Source organism: Ruditapes philippinarum, unplaced genomic scaffold (genome assembly GCF_026571515.1).
Source record: "Ruditapes philippinarum isolate M1 unplaced genomic scaffold, ASM2657151v2 ctg1293_1_1_1_1, whole genome shotgun sequence".
Classification (NCBI taxonomy): domain Eukaryota; kingdom Metazoa; phylum Mollusca; class Bivalvia; order Venerida; family Veneridae; genus Ruditapes; species Ruditapes philippinarum.
The window spans coordinates 102,257-122,618 of NW_026866441.1; the positions used below are offsets into that span (position 1 = coordinate 102,257).

General features: G+C 33.0%; 1 protein-coding gene across 1 annotated transcript in view; it reads left to right on the plus strand.

The window, feature by feature from the left end:
- The window catches only part of LOC132732465 (matrix metallopeptidase-21-like), a 71,490-nt gene that overhangs the window by 13,809 nt on the left and 37,319 nt on the right, over positions 1-20,362 (plus strand). The gene's annotated exons all lie outside the window — the stretch shown is intronic.

Below are 20,362 nucleotides of genomic sequence, written 5' to 3' on the forward strand. Positions count from 1 at the left end.
TATAAAAAAAGAAACAGAGATTAAGGATAAGACACGATCAGCTATTGTGACACTTCGTTTTATGTTTTGTTCTGTATAATGATAAATATACTTATTATTAGAGCGGTTTGTCGTTTGACAAACTATGACTGTATTGACAATCAACAGATCTGTCACTAGATTAACTTGATTGGGTCATAGAGGTCATTTAGATTGTAACTGTTCATAGCTAATGATCTATGCCGTCAATGTGTCAAATGTAACAATATATTACCGCTGTTAAAGGTGTTAACGAGCTCTTTTTGTAAGGTCTTTCTATCTTTTGTTAACGACAAATCGTTTTCCCTATCTCCACTGTTGCGTAAGAATATATTGATACTTTCTTTGATAAAATTGTAACTTTCAATCTGATAAATCGCTGTATTATTTACACCAAGACAGGTGTTAAAGGCGTGAAAGTATTTATACCGGAATCGGGTTTCGTTCAGTTTGGGTGTTTTCAAATGATATTAAATCAGTACCCAGTTTTGGCCCAAAGTACTTTTTATTAAGGGAGTGAATAATTGGGGTTTACATGTGTCAATAGGATTCCATTTGGCAACATATTTCTATTATTGACAAATATATCGACATATCCTCTTAACAATGAAAGACTTAGGTACGAATAATTGAGAATTAGAATTTACTAAAAGGTAATGTTTTACACAGAAAAACAGGGCAAGGGTTACAATAGTGTGTGTATCAATGAACGAGCAAAGTTTCTCATGCCTTTTCGTAACCTTTATGAATGGAGTTTAAAATGAATGACAAAAAACTACTTGAGAATATTATCATTTTATTCAAATATGCTTGTTAAGGTGGTTCTTTAAACTACGTTTACACCATTTGTTTTCGATATCTCTTTATTACGTAAAAGGAAATACGTTTTTTTCTGTTTTGTTAAACAAACTCAAACGGTTCTTTAAAATACACTTTGCACTAGAAGAACAAAAGATAAGAAAACATTCGTATTTAGATAGGACGTCTAAAAATACACTTTAAATGTTTAAATTTAGAAAATCCAAAGTTCGGGAAGGTGTAACAGGTTCATGAGATTGTGGGTTAATGTATGCATAATGTCCAAATTAAAGTTATAGAACAGAACGTTCATTTTATTATAAGTATATTGTCTTAATACATAAACACCAATGATGAACATGTCACATATCTAGAACATATCACAAAAGTTTAATCATATGCGTATGTGACAATAGACAAGCACCTTGCCTAAAGACATCTCAAATGATTTTGACAAGGTGTAAAATATAACTTTAAAAGACAATTTTAACTAATTCATTCGGGCAAATCATATCAAAATCGAAACGGTGAAATTCCGACCGTAACTTTTTTGAGGGTCATTTGATCTAATGTCTATTTGAGTTGTTAACAACGAGAAAGTACTCATTGTTATAGACGGATCTTGAACACAATCCATCCGTCCTATAACCTTAGGTGCCAGGATATAAAATGAGCTTTTGATGCATCGCACTGTCTGTAGATGCATACAACTCCTTTAGCTAACTTGATAGATAATTAATCAATCCACATAAATAACAAAAGTGTTCAAGTCATGTGACAGCGCCAGTGTTGTACATGTCAGCACTAACAGTATTGAAGCACATCAAATCAAACGTAAACGTATATGTTAGACAGTCTTATCAACAGATACATTGTGCACTAATATAGCATAGAACTTTGCAAAAAGTCGGTCAAACCATTTATTTACTTAGCGTTTATCTATTAGTCATGCGTATATACACAATGTAAAATAATGCCTTTGCAACGATCTTTGTAGTGAAAAAAAATCATTATAAAGCAATAAGCATGAAAAAGGAATTAGCCATTACTTTGTACAACGTCTTTGGCCAATATTTCTATGGAGAAAATGTTAAAAAATGAAACAAAGACAAAGTAATTTATATGGCCACATTTGTTTTACTCGCAATTTTTATTGAGATGAAAATAAGTCGTATTTACAAACGTATAAAGAGGGTCACGTGTGTTTTGATTTTATCCCCTTGTCATAGACGTACTATTGTTACGTATTCATTAATAATCGATTTCGGCATTATTCATGCCATTTACAGAACATCATCAGTGCACTCAACTGTTTTACTTACGTCAAATGTAAAAACTAAAACGTTCATTTACAAGATTTGAACGTTTCATTATAAGGAGAAGTACGAAAGCGCCCTGGTGCTAAACATAGTTGCTCTATGAATTAAAAAGTCTTATTAAGACCTTGTTGCTTTTAACTGTATACAAAAATCCTATATGAATTTACAAACGCGTAAAAAAGGAGTAGGACTTTACTACCAACAAGAAATGCAAAAGTCTTAATTGAAATTAGTTAAGCATAATTAGGATTTAATTACTCCTAAACAGGTGTTTTAAGCCATAATATTTTCATTTTTTCTAATATTAAAGTCTTTTTATCTTCTAATTAGACGTTAGTTCTATCATAAATCGTTTACAATTGGCCGAATGCTTCCATGTAGAAAAGCACATTGCACTGAAATAATAATAAAAACACTCATGAAGACGGAGTAAAAGTTGTGTTTTAAAAGACATTTGGCACTGAATGTTTTTCCCTTTTCAGTACTGTATGTATGATGTTGTACCAACAGCAAATAACATTAAATACTTGCTTACGAGCATACGAGATAACAAGCTATAGATTTCATCACCATTATAAACACAATATATTCTTACGGTTGCATTAAGTTCTGATTACAGGCTTTAAATTTTGCACAAAACTGAACATGCTTTGTAAGTCTTAAGGGGAAGTTTTCACACTATCTTTGCCGCTGTTTTTTTTTCTATCTTGTATTATTTGTATTTTTTCTCATTAATGACTCAATTAAAGCGTTTTATCGTGCTCGAGCTTATTGACTTAATCTTTGGCAAGAAAATGAGAGATATTCTATACTTAAATGTCGGGTTTGATACCATGCATGTAGCCATTGTGTACAGAACAACAGCTTGCTCTTCAGCGTGTTTCAAGATGTCTGTGTCCTATTCAACCTGTCGTTGTCAGGGGAATTTCGGGTCGGGTTCGCACGTTTTGTAATTTATATATAATTTGTTATGTCCATTGATCTACAGGTTCACACGCTGTGCTATTCTTATATGACTGTGTTAAGCTGTGTCTCCGGGTATATCTAGGTGTGTAATGACCTGTTGCTTCTTGTGTATGTGTTTCCTGACGGCTTTAACGTTATTAAATGCACGTTTCATTTTAAGTATAACGATCTGACGGTATAAACATAATTGTCTGCACGTTTTATTGTGTCTGCGACCTGCTGTTTAATTATAACATCCCGTCTTAGAGGAAACCTTTACCTGAACGCATTTTAGATGTATCATTAGCAATGCAAGTTCAAGGCCAATCAATTCATTAAAATTCTAGTACGAATCTGCTATTCAGTGTTGGTGGCCCATGTAATCTTGGCTGAAAACCACTTTTGAATTCTTTTCAGACCTATTTAACACCAGTTTACAACGTAAAATGATGTTTTATTGTTACGTTATTGATGGGTTTTATTATCTTTTAAGATGTTCAAGTGAGCTGATATCTTTGAACTTAGCGTGATACGACCTGTGATTCAAGTAAGCTATACAATTGAAATCGTATACTATTGCAATAGATCATCAGGCCGAAATTATCCATATTTTTTGTCTCTTTTTAACTCTTCAACTTTGCTTGTGTGGCTGGGTTGTCTCGGGTTTGCGTTCTGTGAACAATGCCTTGCCTTGTTGATCCCTTTTCTCATTTTTACACCATTTATATCAAATGTCGAATTCTGCTTAAGTCGGTGCTAAGGGGTGTGAACAGTCGCTGGCACTTTCAAGTACTGTGCATGAACAGTCTAATTCAAACTGATAAAAATTTGTGCAATACTGCAAAAAAATCTATTTTACCGTATTGGGTGTTTTTATGAGTTCTTTTTGTCTTCTTCTTTAACTAGCTTGCCGATTCTCAAGCCTGTCGCAACTCTAAGCCAGTCGCACTTGTCCTCTGTGTGAAACGTACGGAGAATGGCGACATATTTATGTCTATAAATAATTCATGATTTGCATCGCGTCGACATTTCTTTATTGTATAATGTTTTATTTATAATTTATTACTTTATATTAAAATCACGTCTTACAAGTTTAAATAAGGAAAACAAAAGAGCCGTCTATATATTCACAGAATAACATTTTTACAATCCTTTAAAGGATATAATTATCTCTGGAGAACATTGAAAACAAAACAAAAGGTGAAAAATGCAGATTTGCAATTACCACTACCGTCCATGAATCGATCCTGCAACATTTTGCAGTGTTTGGCTTTCCTTGTTTCTGTTGTTGTTTTTTTTTCTATTTTATTCAGACTGTTCGTGAGAGATGGTAGAAAATGTAACACTAATTCCTATGTAAAAATCGAAACGATGTAGCAGTTCATCATTAAAGGGTGTAACAGATTGAAGCAATCAAGTAGTCAGTCTTGGCGGGTTTTCCTGGGGTCTGAGTTTAATGCATGCGCCTTTCCTTGTTGATTTTAGTTCAGATGCGTCCTTAATTGTTACAAAAGAGCCCGAAAGGAAAGATCCCTCTAGAGTTCTGAAAAAAAATTTCACATTACATGTCCCACTCCTTTCACCCTTATGTCCGCACTAGGTTTTTTTTTAGTGTGTCGGGGGCCGCGTCCTGTGAACGTTGCCTTTGCCTTGTTGATCTTTATTCTTGTTTTTTTTTAAGGAAAATTGCATACACGGTTCGATTTAGATTGAAATATGATAAACAAGATCATCAAGGAAAGGCGGCGTTCAATGAACGCAACCCCCATACGACCCAGCAACAAGAACCAGTGGCAAGGAGCCCAGGCGGACCATTGAGTCTGTTATGAGAAATAATGGAAATACAACATCTCTCATTAATGGTCTCATGAAAACCCAGAAATTTATAAGTTCAATAAAGTAAAGTACGGGACAACAAAGCACAAGATTGTAAGAATGCCATTTGTTCTTCACAATGCTATTCAATAATTATAATTAAATTTTACCCTAGAAACACGCATTCGTGTCGGGAAAAGAACTCTTGCACGTGTACATAACTTTTACATTCAGTACTTACGTCAAGGAAAATAATGTGTGTTTTAAGTGTAAGATGGAAATACATAATTCTATCAGAAATATGTTACTCGGTTGGCATTAAACAATGAGATAAATATGTGCTATACATATAAGCCCGTAACTTGATTAATGTCCAAGTAATATAAACATTGTTATTTGAGAGCGCTTTTTTACAAAACAAGCTGAACTTACAGGAAATATTGTAACGGTTGTAATTAAAACACGAGAATTCCATTCATGCCTCGAATTTAACAATGTTAATAAACCAGATGCTATTAATGAATGTATCATTGATTTCTTATAAAATATTCGGTCAATGAAAAATATTTGTTTCTTTATAGATGTTATAACAACGGTCGTTTCTACTTCCTTAGCGCGAACATTTTAACGGCGCCACGGAAATCATTTCGAGCTAATTTTATCCTCTTCTGACTATATTTGGAAATTTTATTAATGAGTAACTATGGTCCGATTTCCTTTTAAACACAATTACAGAACATGCATCATTTATTTAAGTGATCTAAGAATTTGTGATAAATATAGAGAGTATCTTCCATGTGTAGAGACTTTGCTCTAGAACAAAATATTACGATTCATTGCACAAATATTCATATAAAAACTATATAACCTTTTTGTTCCATACTATTATATCGATATTGAATTGCTGAGAATTGACTATTAATTAACCGATTACTAATTATTGCTAATAATGGGAAGTTTAAATCTTGCTTTAGAATATAAGAAATTTCCAAACACAAGCTGGAATCGATATTTCAGATTTTTTTTTAAAATATGAAACATCGTTGAACTATATGTTCAAAAATATTTTGACACAATGTCAGAATGTTTTAAGGTCTTTTGATACGTTTGTATTATTATTTGGCGGCAAATTTGATCATTCAGAAAATGCAGATAAATAATTTGGCATTAAGACAACTGGCAAAAGGATATTCCGGCGCTCAATTTCTCTGCGGGAGTGCTGTCAGTAGATGACGGGACATATCGTCTGCTTCATAAACAAAATGACACTTTTCCCGACACCAGACTCTTCCAAACTGACACGCAATGGTGACATTTGATAGTAAATCATGCTTGTTTTATAGCAGCTTGAGTAATTTTTGCTGAGTTTGTCGACTTTTCCTGTAACCATCGGAAATCAAACAGTGCATAATATTAATAATATTTCGGTTTCTTTGATATGGTCGTGTGAGACCAGATGTTGCGATGTTCTGTAAGGGATGTCCATTCCTGTTTTAAATTTAACTGTGGTAGTTGTGTTTCATGTTCATAACCTTTATAGAAATAATGGAAGAAGTTTGCTTCTTTAAGAAGAAGCTTACGAGAGGTCTTTTTGCAGCTGTGGAATATTTGTTTAATTGTTCAAATGGGGGGATTAAGAATTTCTAATTCTGCTAACAATATCAACATATAGGCTATTTCCGTCAGTCTTCGGATAAGCTATAATTTAAAATAATCGGCGCCGTAAGGTGTCTGGAAGAGCAGATAATTTCGGTACACGTTTCACTTGGTCATGTAATTGTGCTTGGTGATATTGTAGCTATAGTGCATACTACTACATTTTTTCGAAACATTAGTAAAACGCTATTCAGAAATAATAATCAATTTATACAGTTTAATGTGACGTAAATGATATTTTCTGATTTTTCCTTTTACCGGTTTGTAAAAAGTCTCCCCGGACATTTAATCAATGATGTTTTATTTTCGATCCTTGAAGATCGTTCAGCACGACCTTATTGTTGTGTATACATTTTAGATGGTATTTTTAGTTTCTTGTATTTGGCCATTTTCAATTTGGGTGGTTCCATTATTCCCACTTGAGTACTGTATAATCCCTCTTAGGATATGTTGCCTGCTTTTTAAATTTGTCTTTTGACGTCTTGTCTGTTATATGCAGGCTTCATAACCTCAGATCCCCTTTCTAAATTCCTTTTTATTTAGTTCCACCTATTGGGCACACGCGTTCTTTTACTTGGGGACCATACACCGCTTTTCATGGAATGACACTACTGTGTCACATTGAAAGTTCCATGATAACCGCCGTATGAACATATCTGCGGATGTTTCTAAATTCGAAATTTCACCATTTTTGTGTTTAAATGTTGAATTCTGATTAAGCCGATGCTAGGGGGCGTGGACGGTAACTTGCACTTTCCAGCACTGTCCATGAACAGGCTCAATCAAACCGAGCCTGCAATATTTTACAATTTTGCCGTGTTGGGCTTTCTTTAGGGATTCAGTTTCTCACTATTTGATCACCTCGATGTTTATTTTTCGTTAAAGAAGAGTCATATTTGGAGCGGGGCATGCGCATAACACTTTTTGTTGGCTGGTTCTAATGATTTTAGGCTTTAAATGAGAATCAATTACTTTAATTTGATGCGCAAAAATCATTCTTGACACTGTTGTGAGGTCTGATCAATTATAAATTAGTTCGTCTTTGTTTCGCCCCTTTTCCGTGCTATGTGCCTTACCAATGTTTCTTCATGTTTATTAATTCTGTCTAAGCTGGTGCTAGAATGCGTGGGCGGTAACTTGCTCGTTTTGTTTGGTTTCAAAGAGCACCAACACAATTTAGGTCATATGGCGCCGAAACAGAAAAGCAAGCTCTTTTTAGGCTAACCTCGGTTGTAACAAACTTTAAACAACACCAGGGGTCAAAACCCCCTCACCTGCTGGAGTTAAGAAACGCATAGACTTCAGTAATTCGAACCCATTTAGTGGCCTCTTAAGATCACACAGGGATGAACGATGCCTGCAATTCTGTTGCCACAAACCCTCAGCTACAAAGGCTTTTTAAGGGATTTTCCGTAAGGAAACCGGGAAATTCGCCATTTTGTTCCTCTAGGAATCCTTGAAATTCGTCAAAGGGTCTTAAAAACCTATGAAAGTATAAAGTTAAATCGTGTCCTCGACGAGTACAGCGACCACAAGTACCTAACATCCGGCATCGGAATAAAATTCTCTTTAATACCTATCTTGAGTGAGATCGTAGCAAGAAAACCACCTTACCATCTTCTACAAACTTCGGTAAAATTGGCAGACAAAACTGTAATTATAGTCTCTTGAACAAGATGTATGCATTTTGTTGATATAAACTTGTGTTCATCTTCTGAAAATACAACTATTGGATCAGTTCCTTGCATTGCGTGTGAGGTGTGAATATAGGGTTTCATTGGTACAATTGTTACTAACTGGTTTTGCATTTTGCGCGTTGGATTATGATTGTTTTCGACTCGATCCAACAAACATACTGTAGTATAGTATTTCTTAATTAATGGATGCAGTATATACATAAAATAATGAGAATCGTAGCATGTAGTTACTAAATACATCCATTACTTCTCTTATGATTTCACACAGCAGCGATTTTAACCGATTTATTATTACTGCAAAACGTGGTGTCTGCTCTTAGTGCCTAATTTCTAATTTGTGCGCCATTTTTGACATGAAAGGTTTCATTAAAACTATGTGTGAAAGATCACCTGTCGTACTAATTATGTTTATTTCCAGTTAAAAGCTTAATCGGTGTTTCAAGAAAATTGCAGAATTAACTTCATAAGACATAAGAAAGAGTGTAATATATCAAAGCGAATGTAATGTTATATTTTGTAGCTCAGTCCTCAAAAGGATGTCATTTACTATAACGAAGTTTCTTGCTTCACACTGTGCACTTTTATGGACTTTCTACCATTCGGTAAGATACCATAAAATTTTCGTTACATTGTCCTACAAAACTTTAATCAAGTGGTTTCTATAAGACCAATATATAGGATCTACTTGTTTTGCTTAGATTTTCGGTAGTTAAAATGTTTTGTCAAAACTCTCTGAAACATAATATACGTATTTGAGACATGTACTTTTAATATAATGCAACATAATGGACATAAATCTGAGTTTAAGCATAATTTCCCAACATTTGATAAAATATTTAAGGATTTGTTTTAATCACCATATTTTTTCAATGCAACTTTTGAAGGACTGCATTTGTGACCTTGACAACCCGCATCTTCTTTTCAGGTTGTACTGTTTTCTTGTGAGAAGTTTATGAAAATAAACGTTTCTCTAAGCTTTAAGCATGCTGTTCTTAAAAGGTGCTAATAATTTGTGTAACTGATAACTTTTGCGTGACTTTTGAGTTATCAAAGTTGTATGTTTTGTAACTTTGTTTTTGGAGGAGAAATAATTTCTAAATTTGCTGAGCCAACGGATAACATTTTAGAGAAATCATAACTTGTAAAAGTACATCATAAGAACAAACAAAAAATAAATGGTGCCAGTTTACATTACGTATATGACAATAACACTAAAACTAATGTATTCAATTTTATATTTAGAAATTAAACTTAAACACGGAACAAATAACATCTATATGTGTGTGTGTAAAAATCTTTTCGACCTTTACCCATTTGTATTGGTTTAATTTTGTGCTTTAACACAGAGCTCACTGCTGTTGAATTGATTTCATTAAAAAAAATCATTAAAAGTTTTTCAAATCATAGAGACATTGAAACTTTCACTTAGTGCAGTTCTTATTTCCGCTCGAGTGATTTCATTTTTGTGTTTTTTTGAATCTGGTACGATTTTGTAGACTAACATTAAGAATGCCACTAATCTGTTTCAATTTTCATGTTCTCGGTAGTCTCGCACATAAATTGCACTCGCTTACCGTTAATGTAATTATCATAAAAAAATCTTGTACAATGCACTTTATCATTAAAAAACAAACATCAAAAGGCCGTAGAGTTTCTCGTTTAAGTTTTATTAATGAAATATTGCAATTTCGTCTTTGAAAGTTAAACTTTATGAATACATTACAGAAAATTAATGAAAACGTAAAAACCTTCTAACAATTATCGGCGGCACATAAACGTTATATATGTAAGGGAAAAACATATCAAAATGCAGTGCCCTCTTAATTTTACCCTGGTTTTGCATTATGGGAATAATTGATGGTGTTTATTTATTAAATGAATTGTTTAAGTAATAAAACATTTTATTGAAATGAGTTTTTAAGCTTTAGGTTTTGTGAATCTAAATATTATTGCAATACATCAACCCTGAAACGTTAAAGTTTACCTACATCATTAACATGAATGGAGCTCTTTATTTCTCTAAATTGTCTGCGGGTGTTTCAAAATTCAAAACTTCATCTTTCATGTTAAATTTTGAACTCTGCTTAAGCCGGTGCTAGCTGGGGGGGGGCGGGGGGCGGAGTCGATAACTTGCACTTTCCAGCACCGTCCAAGAACAAAGCGAGCTCGGAACATTTTCAGTTTTACCATTTTGGATGTTCTTTAGTGATTTTCATTTGTTTTATTACTTCTGTAATACATTTAATTGTTACAACAAATAATGGAAATAATAAAGAGTATTACAATAAACAGAATAATATTATAAAATTCATTTGGTCATACAAAAATTATGAAAGGAATAATGGTTAGCTGGCTTACGACAAAAAGTTGAATGAGTCTTTTTAATTTAAAATATGCCCGCACAGTTAAATATTTTGAACATCGGGATATGAAACAAACGAAAAACATGGAACAAATTTGTGTAATATTGCATTGATTTGATTGACTACTGTCAAAATATTGACTACATGTATTTATATGTTTGTCGTTGGTTCAAAAAGTCCGTCTTGACCATTATTTTTTTCCCTGCCTGCCTGTTTTGTAAAAAAGTGTACTTGAATGAAGCTTTTCAATAACATATAATGAATATATGACTCAGTCAGGTTTTATAATGGTGCACTAATGTATTTTCGTATAAGCAATTAAATGTATGCAGGGACATGTGCGTAAAATTTAAATCACTTGGCGGTAATTTAACACTCATGCTTTACTAAAATGATGCTTTAAACATCAAACGAAGTGCACCACTGAGTAGATATACATAAAACTTGAATGAAAACCCCTAAGATGCAATAAAATATAACAGATTAACTGACAAAATTGCTTGATTTAAAATTTGATTCAATTTCTTGCTTTAAGGAAGGTAGGCACCTTAGAGCAAAATGGTATGACATTTTTTATTTATTTTTTTGTATTAAAGATTTATAATTATTTCCAATATTTCCTTTAAATTCATTTGAAATACCATGTAAATTTTCTTTTCCAAACGCTTACTACAGTGTGATAGGCGAGTTTTATTTGAAAATGAATTTCATTTGCAATAAACCATGTACTGTGATGCTTGTTATGATGAATTCGAATATCAGAATAATAATATCTGTCATATGTTGCGGTTCGGACCGGAATATCCGTCCCGAGGGGACCCGCCCATTGGGCGGTAACGAGGCTTGCCGAGTTACTGCCCATGGGCGGGTGACCGAGGGACGGATATTCCGATCCGAACCGCAAACATATGAAAGATATTTTTTCTTGCATATTCTGACATATTATTTCATATTTAAAATGGTTTACCTCAATATGATATATGTTCATGGAAATTAAAGTCATTTCATCCATAACTATTTTCTTACATGTGCGAATGAACTTACAACTTAAATAACAACGGCGAAATGACGTCATCCTGAGACATATTTCCCTTCTAAAACGACGTCATTTTAACGCGGTTCATTCAGAAATGGCGCTAAAATGACGTTGTTGTTTGGCACGCGACTCATCTGGCACCCCCCATGCCAGATGAAATTTCCGGCATGGGTAAAACTCACGGAAACGCCAGTCTGCTATGCAAGAAAAAGTTATTGTTTTCAACTTAAACGTTTTTGACCTTAAAAGATGGGGGATATGATGAATAAATGATTCTTGATGAAGTTTGCTATAAAAGTGATTATCAGCTGCCTTAAAGCTGTCTGTTTTCTGTTAACATTTCTGTGGAGACAAAGGCATGATAAACACTTGGCAGTAAATTCGAAATAAATAACATTTGCAGTATTTTTCATGGTCTTAAATTCAGAATAAACAAATACAAACTACCATTGCATCAGGAATGCATGTCTTAAATTAAATTAAACTAACGTTATTGCATAACACACGCCAAAGTAATGCAGGTATTCATTATTTTGTTTGATTATCCATGTATTTAGTAAAACTATCATTATTTTGGTAACATTTTCTGTAGTATACTGTGTTCATATACAGGTATTCACCGCCCTTAAATATGTACGCGAATAAGATCTACATTTTATTAATGTTCTTTGCGTTTTTTTATGTTATGAAGATACATTACCAGTTTACAAAGACGTTATTTGTCATCTGTCCGCCAGCACCGCATGTGGTTTGATGAAGCTTATGTTGTATACGATATTTTTTTGCTAATCCCACAGTGTGAGAGGAACGTTAGCAATACTGGGGATCCGATAGACTAAACAGATGGTGAAACCGTGTGTATCGACTGACGTAGAGATAAATAAACTATAGTAAACCCCTGCCTCGATATCCTGATTTATATCGTTTCATTTTATGAATGAAATCATTTAAAGAGACAGTCGTATGGTATAGTACACACTCAATTAAGGTACTTGATCGATTATTAAAATCTAACTGTTTAAAATGCTAGACTGGCTTGTAAAGAATATGTCAAATTAAGGACATATTTTGACTAATGTTACTGTACGAATGTGTGGCGTATCGCTATTTCAATCTACATGTTTTGTTCAAGCCTGTTAGCCGTATGCGGTAGAATGTAATGAACTGCAATAAGTTATTTTCGACAATTGACAAATGGTAGACCCGCGTGTGTGCGAGTATTTTCTCACATTAGTCTAATTGTCGTTTAGCCCCTTGCCTCGATTGATTGACTTAAATTATAATTTGATTTGACAAGTGCTAGATTTATTTGTAGACTAAACATGACCCGAAAGGTGTACTGTTTCAGAAAATTGTTTTTGAAATACTCTTTAAATATTAATTTTAATAAAATGCATATCAAATATGATTTATGGCTTTTAAAGTGCAGTTAATGATCTTTCGGTGATGTTGAATAAAGATGGGTTTGTGTTACCGCTTGTGAAGTAAGTAACTATAATTACTTTAATTATATACAATAATGTATTTATGTGTAATAAAAACCTGTTTAGTGCGAACACTGTATACAAATTCTCTTTCGCTTATTATGCTTGAACGAAACATATACTTGCATACTTCATCTTCTTTACCTCTATGTGTGTTTTTATTTAATTTGAGAAAAAGCAGATACGGTAAAATAACAATGTATACCACAGCTCTGAAATATGTATATTAATATTACAATGTTACAGCGCAGCATTCTTTTTAGTAGAAATTAATTACAGTGTATGTAATTACGATATTCATGTATCCGCAATATATTCGATGCAGACAGAAGCAATAATGCGCGTACTACAATTTCTCCATGGCTTATCCCTGAGAGGTCCTTGTTTTACATTACCACCTGTAAAATTGGTGAGAGAATAAGACATATGGTGTTTACATTTTTCACTGCTGTAACACAATGTCAGTTGATTCCTCCCTGTAGGTAACTGCGGCACACATCAAAGAGATTAAAGAATTGAAAAGATTCTGCTAATCGCATAAGTTTGTCTATGTTTTCACTACGGTAGAGAATCACACCCAGACGTTTTCCCGCGTTGCGAATTTTGTCTGCATAACAACGAGGCGCGTGCCAACACTGTCTAGCGATTGTTCATGAATTATACAGAGATTTGTATCAATCATAATGAAAAAACTAAAGCAGCCATAACCTTGGATGAATTTACCATAATGATAAAGACAAAGGAAATAATGCTATGTTTTCCCAGGTACCATTTCCCGAGAGCTTTGAATATGGGTGAGAGAGTTGATTTATGTAACGTTGGACTTTGGTGAAGCACCTTATCTGTTTTCATGGTGATATTCGTCTTCAACGATTGTTATCCTGCAAATATTACACATTTAATACTATAACAAAAGGTCAATGTACGACAGGCAATGATAAATAACTCCTACAGTGTAAATCTTTATCCACTTTTAATCAATGTTTGAAATAAATTTGCTTCTCAAAGGTTGTTGTTTACTTCATGTACATGAATTATATGTAAGCGTATTGGATAGTTATAAACATTACTTGTATACAATTGCCTATTTCCATATTATGTTTGTGCGGTTGACCTCTTTCTTTTGACCGACTTATAGAAAAGCTACAGTGGAGTAAATAAAATTTTAGTTGCTATAAATTTATGTAAAATGTTAAGTTCCTTAGCTAATAGTGTATTGTACTATAAATCTAATACATGTATGTTTGTTATTATCAGTTGCGTTTTCGGTTGTCTCTCTGTTTTTCATTGACATTAAATTTATATAAATGTAGTATTCCATCTAAATGCCATCATCATATTCTTGAATACTTTCGTTAATATTACATGTTTTTATATAAACTTAGCATAAGTTTTATCACATATTAGTGTCATTTAACGAACTTTTATCAATATATTTTACACGAGACTAAAGGACTAAAAGTTTGTGAACATGTAACTAAAGTACCTTTATATCTTTAAAAACTGTGCAAGTGTTGACATCTTTGAGTTTCATTTAAATTATGAAACATCCGTATTACTTCACTGTCTGTAAACCTGGCAAGTGTATCGTCGTATTTTATACTGACTTGTTGGATTTGATTTCAGAGTCTTAAAGTATTCTTTCCCTGATTGATTTTTGTTTTCATGTTTTTACACTATAATTATTTGACATCAAAATATAATATTAAAAGCAAACTCCGTTTTTTATTTGTTGTTGTTCTTTTGTTGTTGTTGTCGTTGTTGTTGTTGTTTTTTGGGGGTGTTTGCGGGTTTTTTTTCCACATAACATTCGTCTAAATAATCTTCACTTAATTGAAGAAAAAAACTCAATTGCGTAACAAATTATTGTTAAAAAACCGTATTTGAACCAAAATACAGGATTCACTTGAAGTCAGGCCCGAGTTTCAAATTGTGCATGTAATCAATATACAGGTTGTTGCTGTTCAAAGTATTTAACAAGCGAAATGCTGAAATTGGCGCGTGCTGATTATGTAATCGCTTGTTTTTTGCAATTATATCTTACATTTGTATTTGTTTGCATGTTGTAATGTTATATGTGCGAAGGCAAGTGTAAAATTAAATTGTGTTACCATTTTTATTGCTCAGACTTGCAATTTATATTTTCATTGTTTGAGAACTCACAAAAAAGTGAGGATGACACTCTTTTCGGGGACATTGTGAACATGTCTGGGGAGGACAGTACAAACCCACACATTAATTAGTTGGTTTCCTTTATTTTTTGGAACTCTTTTAATTGGCTAATAGCGAGTTGTTTCGTTTCTCTTTTTTATGGGTAAATCATTTCACTTAATTGTTAAACAATATTTTTTCGAGACTGGGAATAGATTAAATGGTTAACAAATATTTTTTGTAAAGAGTTTATCACGAAACCATTCTTATAATACTTATTTTATTCACGGAACGAATGAGAAAGTAATGGTAAAAAAACTCTTTCCTGACTTACTCTTAACTTGTCTTTGTTCTTATTATTTCCATTGTTCATGATATACTCCTGTCATTACGTATACAACATAAAGTGCACGATGTTCTCGTGCATGGTGTTCTACAAAAATTTGAAAAGTTTTTTCCAAGATAACTGACATTAATAGTAAGACGTTTTGACGGCGGGAAACTCATCGCATCATCGTCTGCTGCAAGTGTCTCTTAAAAAATGTCTACAAGTTTACACCTTTCCTGTTAGAATTATCTTTAGAGAAGGCAAAAACACGACAAATGATGTAAACATTATGGAACGGCTAGGCTGTATCAATTTATGTCTATGTTTATAAGCTTGCGTAAAAAAAACTCAAAGCATTTCACATTTTCTCAATATCTAGTCTCAACAAATGCATAATAATATAAATTCGCGAAAATATGTCTATTTTATGACATTCTTATTCTCCGTGTGCTTTTATTTGAAATGAAGAACGGTAAAATTGCTATGATAATGTTTATAAAATTACTTAAAATTTGCTGCCACGCCATTTTTAACTTGTGTAGCTGTTTATTCCTTTATGCCAATTCCAATTGTTTTATAACAAACAAAATGTCTCTTTCTTAAGCCCATGTTATAAAGGAGAACCAACCATGACTGAAATAATGTACAGAGGAATTCAGTATGTGGTTAGCTCTAAAATCAAAAGTTTGAAAGTTGATTTATGACACTGACGGTGTCGGCTTGCTTTTACATTTTTTTTCTAATGTTTATTCATAAAAATGTACAAACGATCTATGTTAACTTTATAGTCTGACAACGATATTGTTCTTTTTGGCTATTTTGCTCTTTTGGGCTAGTTTGTTCTCTTTTTTTTTTTTTTTTTTTTTTTTTTTTGGCTATTTTGGCTATTTTATTTTTGGTTATTTTTCTTCGTTAGTTCTTGTTTTGTATACAAATTTAACGTGATTTCTTCAGTGGTCATAAAACTAACAAATTAAGCATAAAATAATTTATTATTGGCCTATATAAGTCGTCATGATTAATGAACTATTTATGGTTAACCGACTTTAGCTTGACAACGTCTGGCTCTTAACAGAAGCTGTTCTTAACACGAACATAAAGTAATTATCATGAAATATTGCGGCTCGCTAGCGTAACATTGAGCAGTATTTTATAGTTTTTCCTGTTTGTTAGACCCTAGATCGCAGACTAATGATAAAACGCAAGTGTTTTGTTTATCAAGAAAATATTATACCCAAACAATGTGGAGTACCAGTAATAAATTCCACTTACATACGGTTATAGTGACAGATTCGCTTTCTCAATCGGTGGTATAATATTTATCGCTAGAACAGTAAATACCCAGATATTAAATCATTTTGAGGTCCTGTTCAAACGACATATCTACTGTTGTAATTGTCTGGCATTTCTGTTTCGCAGACAAATGCCTTGATATTCTTCAGCTTTGTGTAAGGGATAATTGGTTGCTGTTTGCCCCGATATAGATAAATGAAAATTAACAATGTGTTTATTTATTTGTTGTCCATAAAGTAACTTCAGTTGCTACTGTCAATTTTATGATTTTTACTTTATGCAATGACGCTAAAATGTACCAGGGTTATTGTTGGGTGTCCAGTATTCCTTACTTGTATGTATACAATATCATCACCCTTAAGATATGCTTTCTGCTTTTTAAATATGACTCTGATCCACTTCGAAAATCCATTCCATTTAGTTTCGCCCATTGTTTTCTTGTTTAGGGCACGAGCTTTAGTTTTACTTGGAAACCAGACGCTGCTTTTCATAGAATGGCAAAAACATGTCACATTGAAGGTTCCATGATAACCGCGGTAGGGACACAATTGATAGTAGGGAGGGGGTCGCACTTTCTAGTACCGTCCATAGACAAGATCAATCAAACCGAGTCTGTAACATATTCAATTCTGCCGTTTCAGACGTTCTTTAGGGATTTTTCTCTTTTTGCTAGTAAAACAGCTATTGTAAGGGTAATGTTTCGGGCCTTTTCTCCAATCGTGGGTGCTTGTTTCCTTAACTTGTTCCTTAACATACCTTTCACTTCGCTTGGAAAGATTTCTGTTTCTACATGTACTACTTTGTTTCATTTGTTTCTTTTAAAGTAAATATATTATATATAAGGTTTTAAATGGACTGGGTTATACACGATTATTATTGACTACAAAACTGAATCAACTGGACGAGTGCACAGCTGTCAAACCTTTATTGGACGAAGGGTAAGACGAGTCTAATATAGATTTTGCGGATGTGTACGAGACCAATAAAATTAGTATTGGATTAAAACAAGTTTGACCCTTTATTTCACACCACCATAATTTACATTTTGACGTAACTTACCTTTCAAACAATGGGAATTAGATTATGAAAAAGAAGACTAGGCTAAACGGAGTACAATAGTGGTTTGATATGATATTTCGTACTCGGGGGAATGAAAATGAGGCTAGATAGTAATTTAATATGGATATTTTTTCTGGAAAAAAAAACTTAATTGAACAGTTTCTATCCAATAATGATTGATATTTGGTGTCACGTGGTACAAACGCTGGAAGTGTATTGGTTGTGGACAGAGCACGTGTAATGATGATAACTAACACTGATTAATCTATTCTGTGAACTCGTTTTGAGTGTACTAAACCCACTGTAAATTTTCATTGAGTTGTAAAGTTGTAATGTTGAGCGAGTTAGCATGTCTAAATCAACGAAATGATATTTCATAATGTTGACGTATAATTGTGATTTAAAATAAAAACAAAATGACACTGTCAACATTTTTTTTCTTACAAAAAAATTTAACACATAGTAAAAACTGATGTTTATGACATTGCAGACAAAACTTAGACTGACATGTTCAAGGACATTTCCGACACGTGTATTTTTATATTTGGTCGCAAAGTGAGTATTATTTTAATATCGAAAAGTACATCCCACGGTTGTATGTAACCTATTTTTAAGTACAAATATGGTCGCAAAAAGTGGCCTGTTTATGTGTTTATACTACAAAACAGTTTACCTATCATAATTTCTTAAAGTAAATGATAATAGCCAAGTAACTGTCATAAAGTCTGAACAGCGTTTGTCAAAGGTCGCAGCGTGGGTGTGAAATTAATTGTTTTATCTCCCCCATTATATTCTCTAGGAAAATTAATGGTTGTCCGACAAAAAAATAGGTATTGTACTCAAAGCCAAAATGATGCGTCGGTGGTCTGTCAAGGCTAAGAAACGTCACAGTAATTGAACTGCAGACGACGAGGTCATGACCTTTGTTTCTAAATATAGAATGTAATCGCGCGATCAAGGGACGTGAGTTTATCACGTGACATTAACATCTTATAATTACCATATTTGGTTAAGAAGCAACGATAATAGTATTTGAATGACATAAAGCTGAATGAATGAAGATATTTTTTATCATTAAGAAAATATTAATGAACTAAGATTTTGCTTTGATACGTCTACACATTGAGACAGTCCTTAAGTTTAATCCTAAATTAAGCTTTATTTTGTTGAAGATTCTTACAAATATAATTTGATTCGCTCAAAGTGAAAGATCCATAAAGCCATAACGAACAACCTTTTCGAAAGATAGTTGAAATATTAAAGCGTAATAAATCTCCTTTAGTCTTCTGTAAACAGTTCGGTCTTGTTTTTAAGGATATGCCGCTGGTATCCGACACTTTAGCCTTGGTTTCAAGTGGGTATCAATATCGTATATGATTGAGTGGGCGTTAAGTGTAAATTGCGGTAATTGGTCCCTATTTTACAGATAATTTCGTTTGAACAAGTGTTAAACTTGACTTTATTCTCATCGAGGAAATCAAGTCGCGTTTCATTCATAAAATCACTTTTAATACGGCGGAAACTATGATTGTGGAAGCGATGTTAAGGGAAGGGCTTATTAAGAGCAGATGTTAACACTCTCTTGTGACGTAATAATGTATAATTTCCGGTGACATTTTGACTATATGTGTGCCATTCTCGCTGCTAAGTGTGAGGGAAATAGCTATATTTCTATGCAGGGTTTCAAATATTTTTTAATTAAAAAAAAAGCTGAATCGACATTTTTAAAATGTGATTTTTTTATTCTTTTATTTGTTTTTTATTTCGTCGTTCTTCTTACATTTAACCTTACTGTAAAATTACTGAAAATAGGAAAATGTAGAATAGAGAGAAAAAAAGAATCTTAAAAAGAACGATGCCCAAAACGGCAAAATTGAAATTGTGTGAAACATTTATGCCATTCCATGAAAAGTGGCGTATGGTTCCCAAGTAAAGCAAAATGCGTGTACCTTAACGGGAAAACTAAAGGCGAAACTTAAGCTTAAAAGCAGGGGTGATTATACAGTATTCAAGTAGAAAACTGAAAACAACCCGACTACAAAAATGCCGAATAGATAAAAAAAGCAAATACCACAAACACAATAATTAAAACTTTACGAACGGATATATTACATCTCTGATCGAATAAAAAAGTCGGTTAAAGTCAAATTATAAAAACAATAAAAGTGTTACTGATAATAGATAATTAATAATGTATCATATCTTTATTTATAGAAGCCATTTTAAGTTTTTTCGATTGCTTAGTTTTTGCGAACATAAAAACGACTCGAAAACATACCGCTTCGTTTCCCCATGCCTTTTTTCCAATCCAAATTATCTTAACTAAAATTTGATTTCATCAAATCTATTTGAAATGAATCAAGCGCAGTGTTTAAGATATTACTATCTTGATTTTTTGTT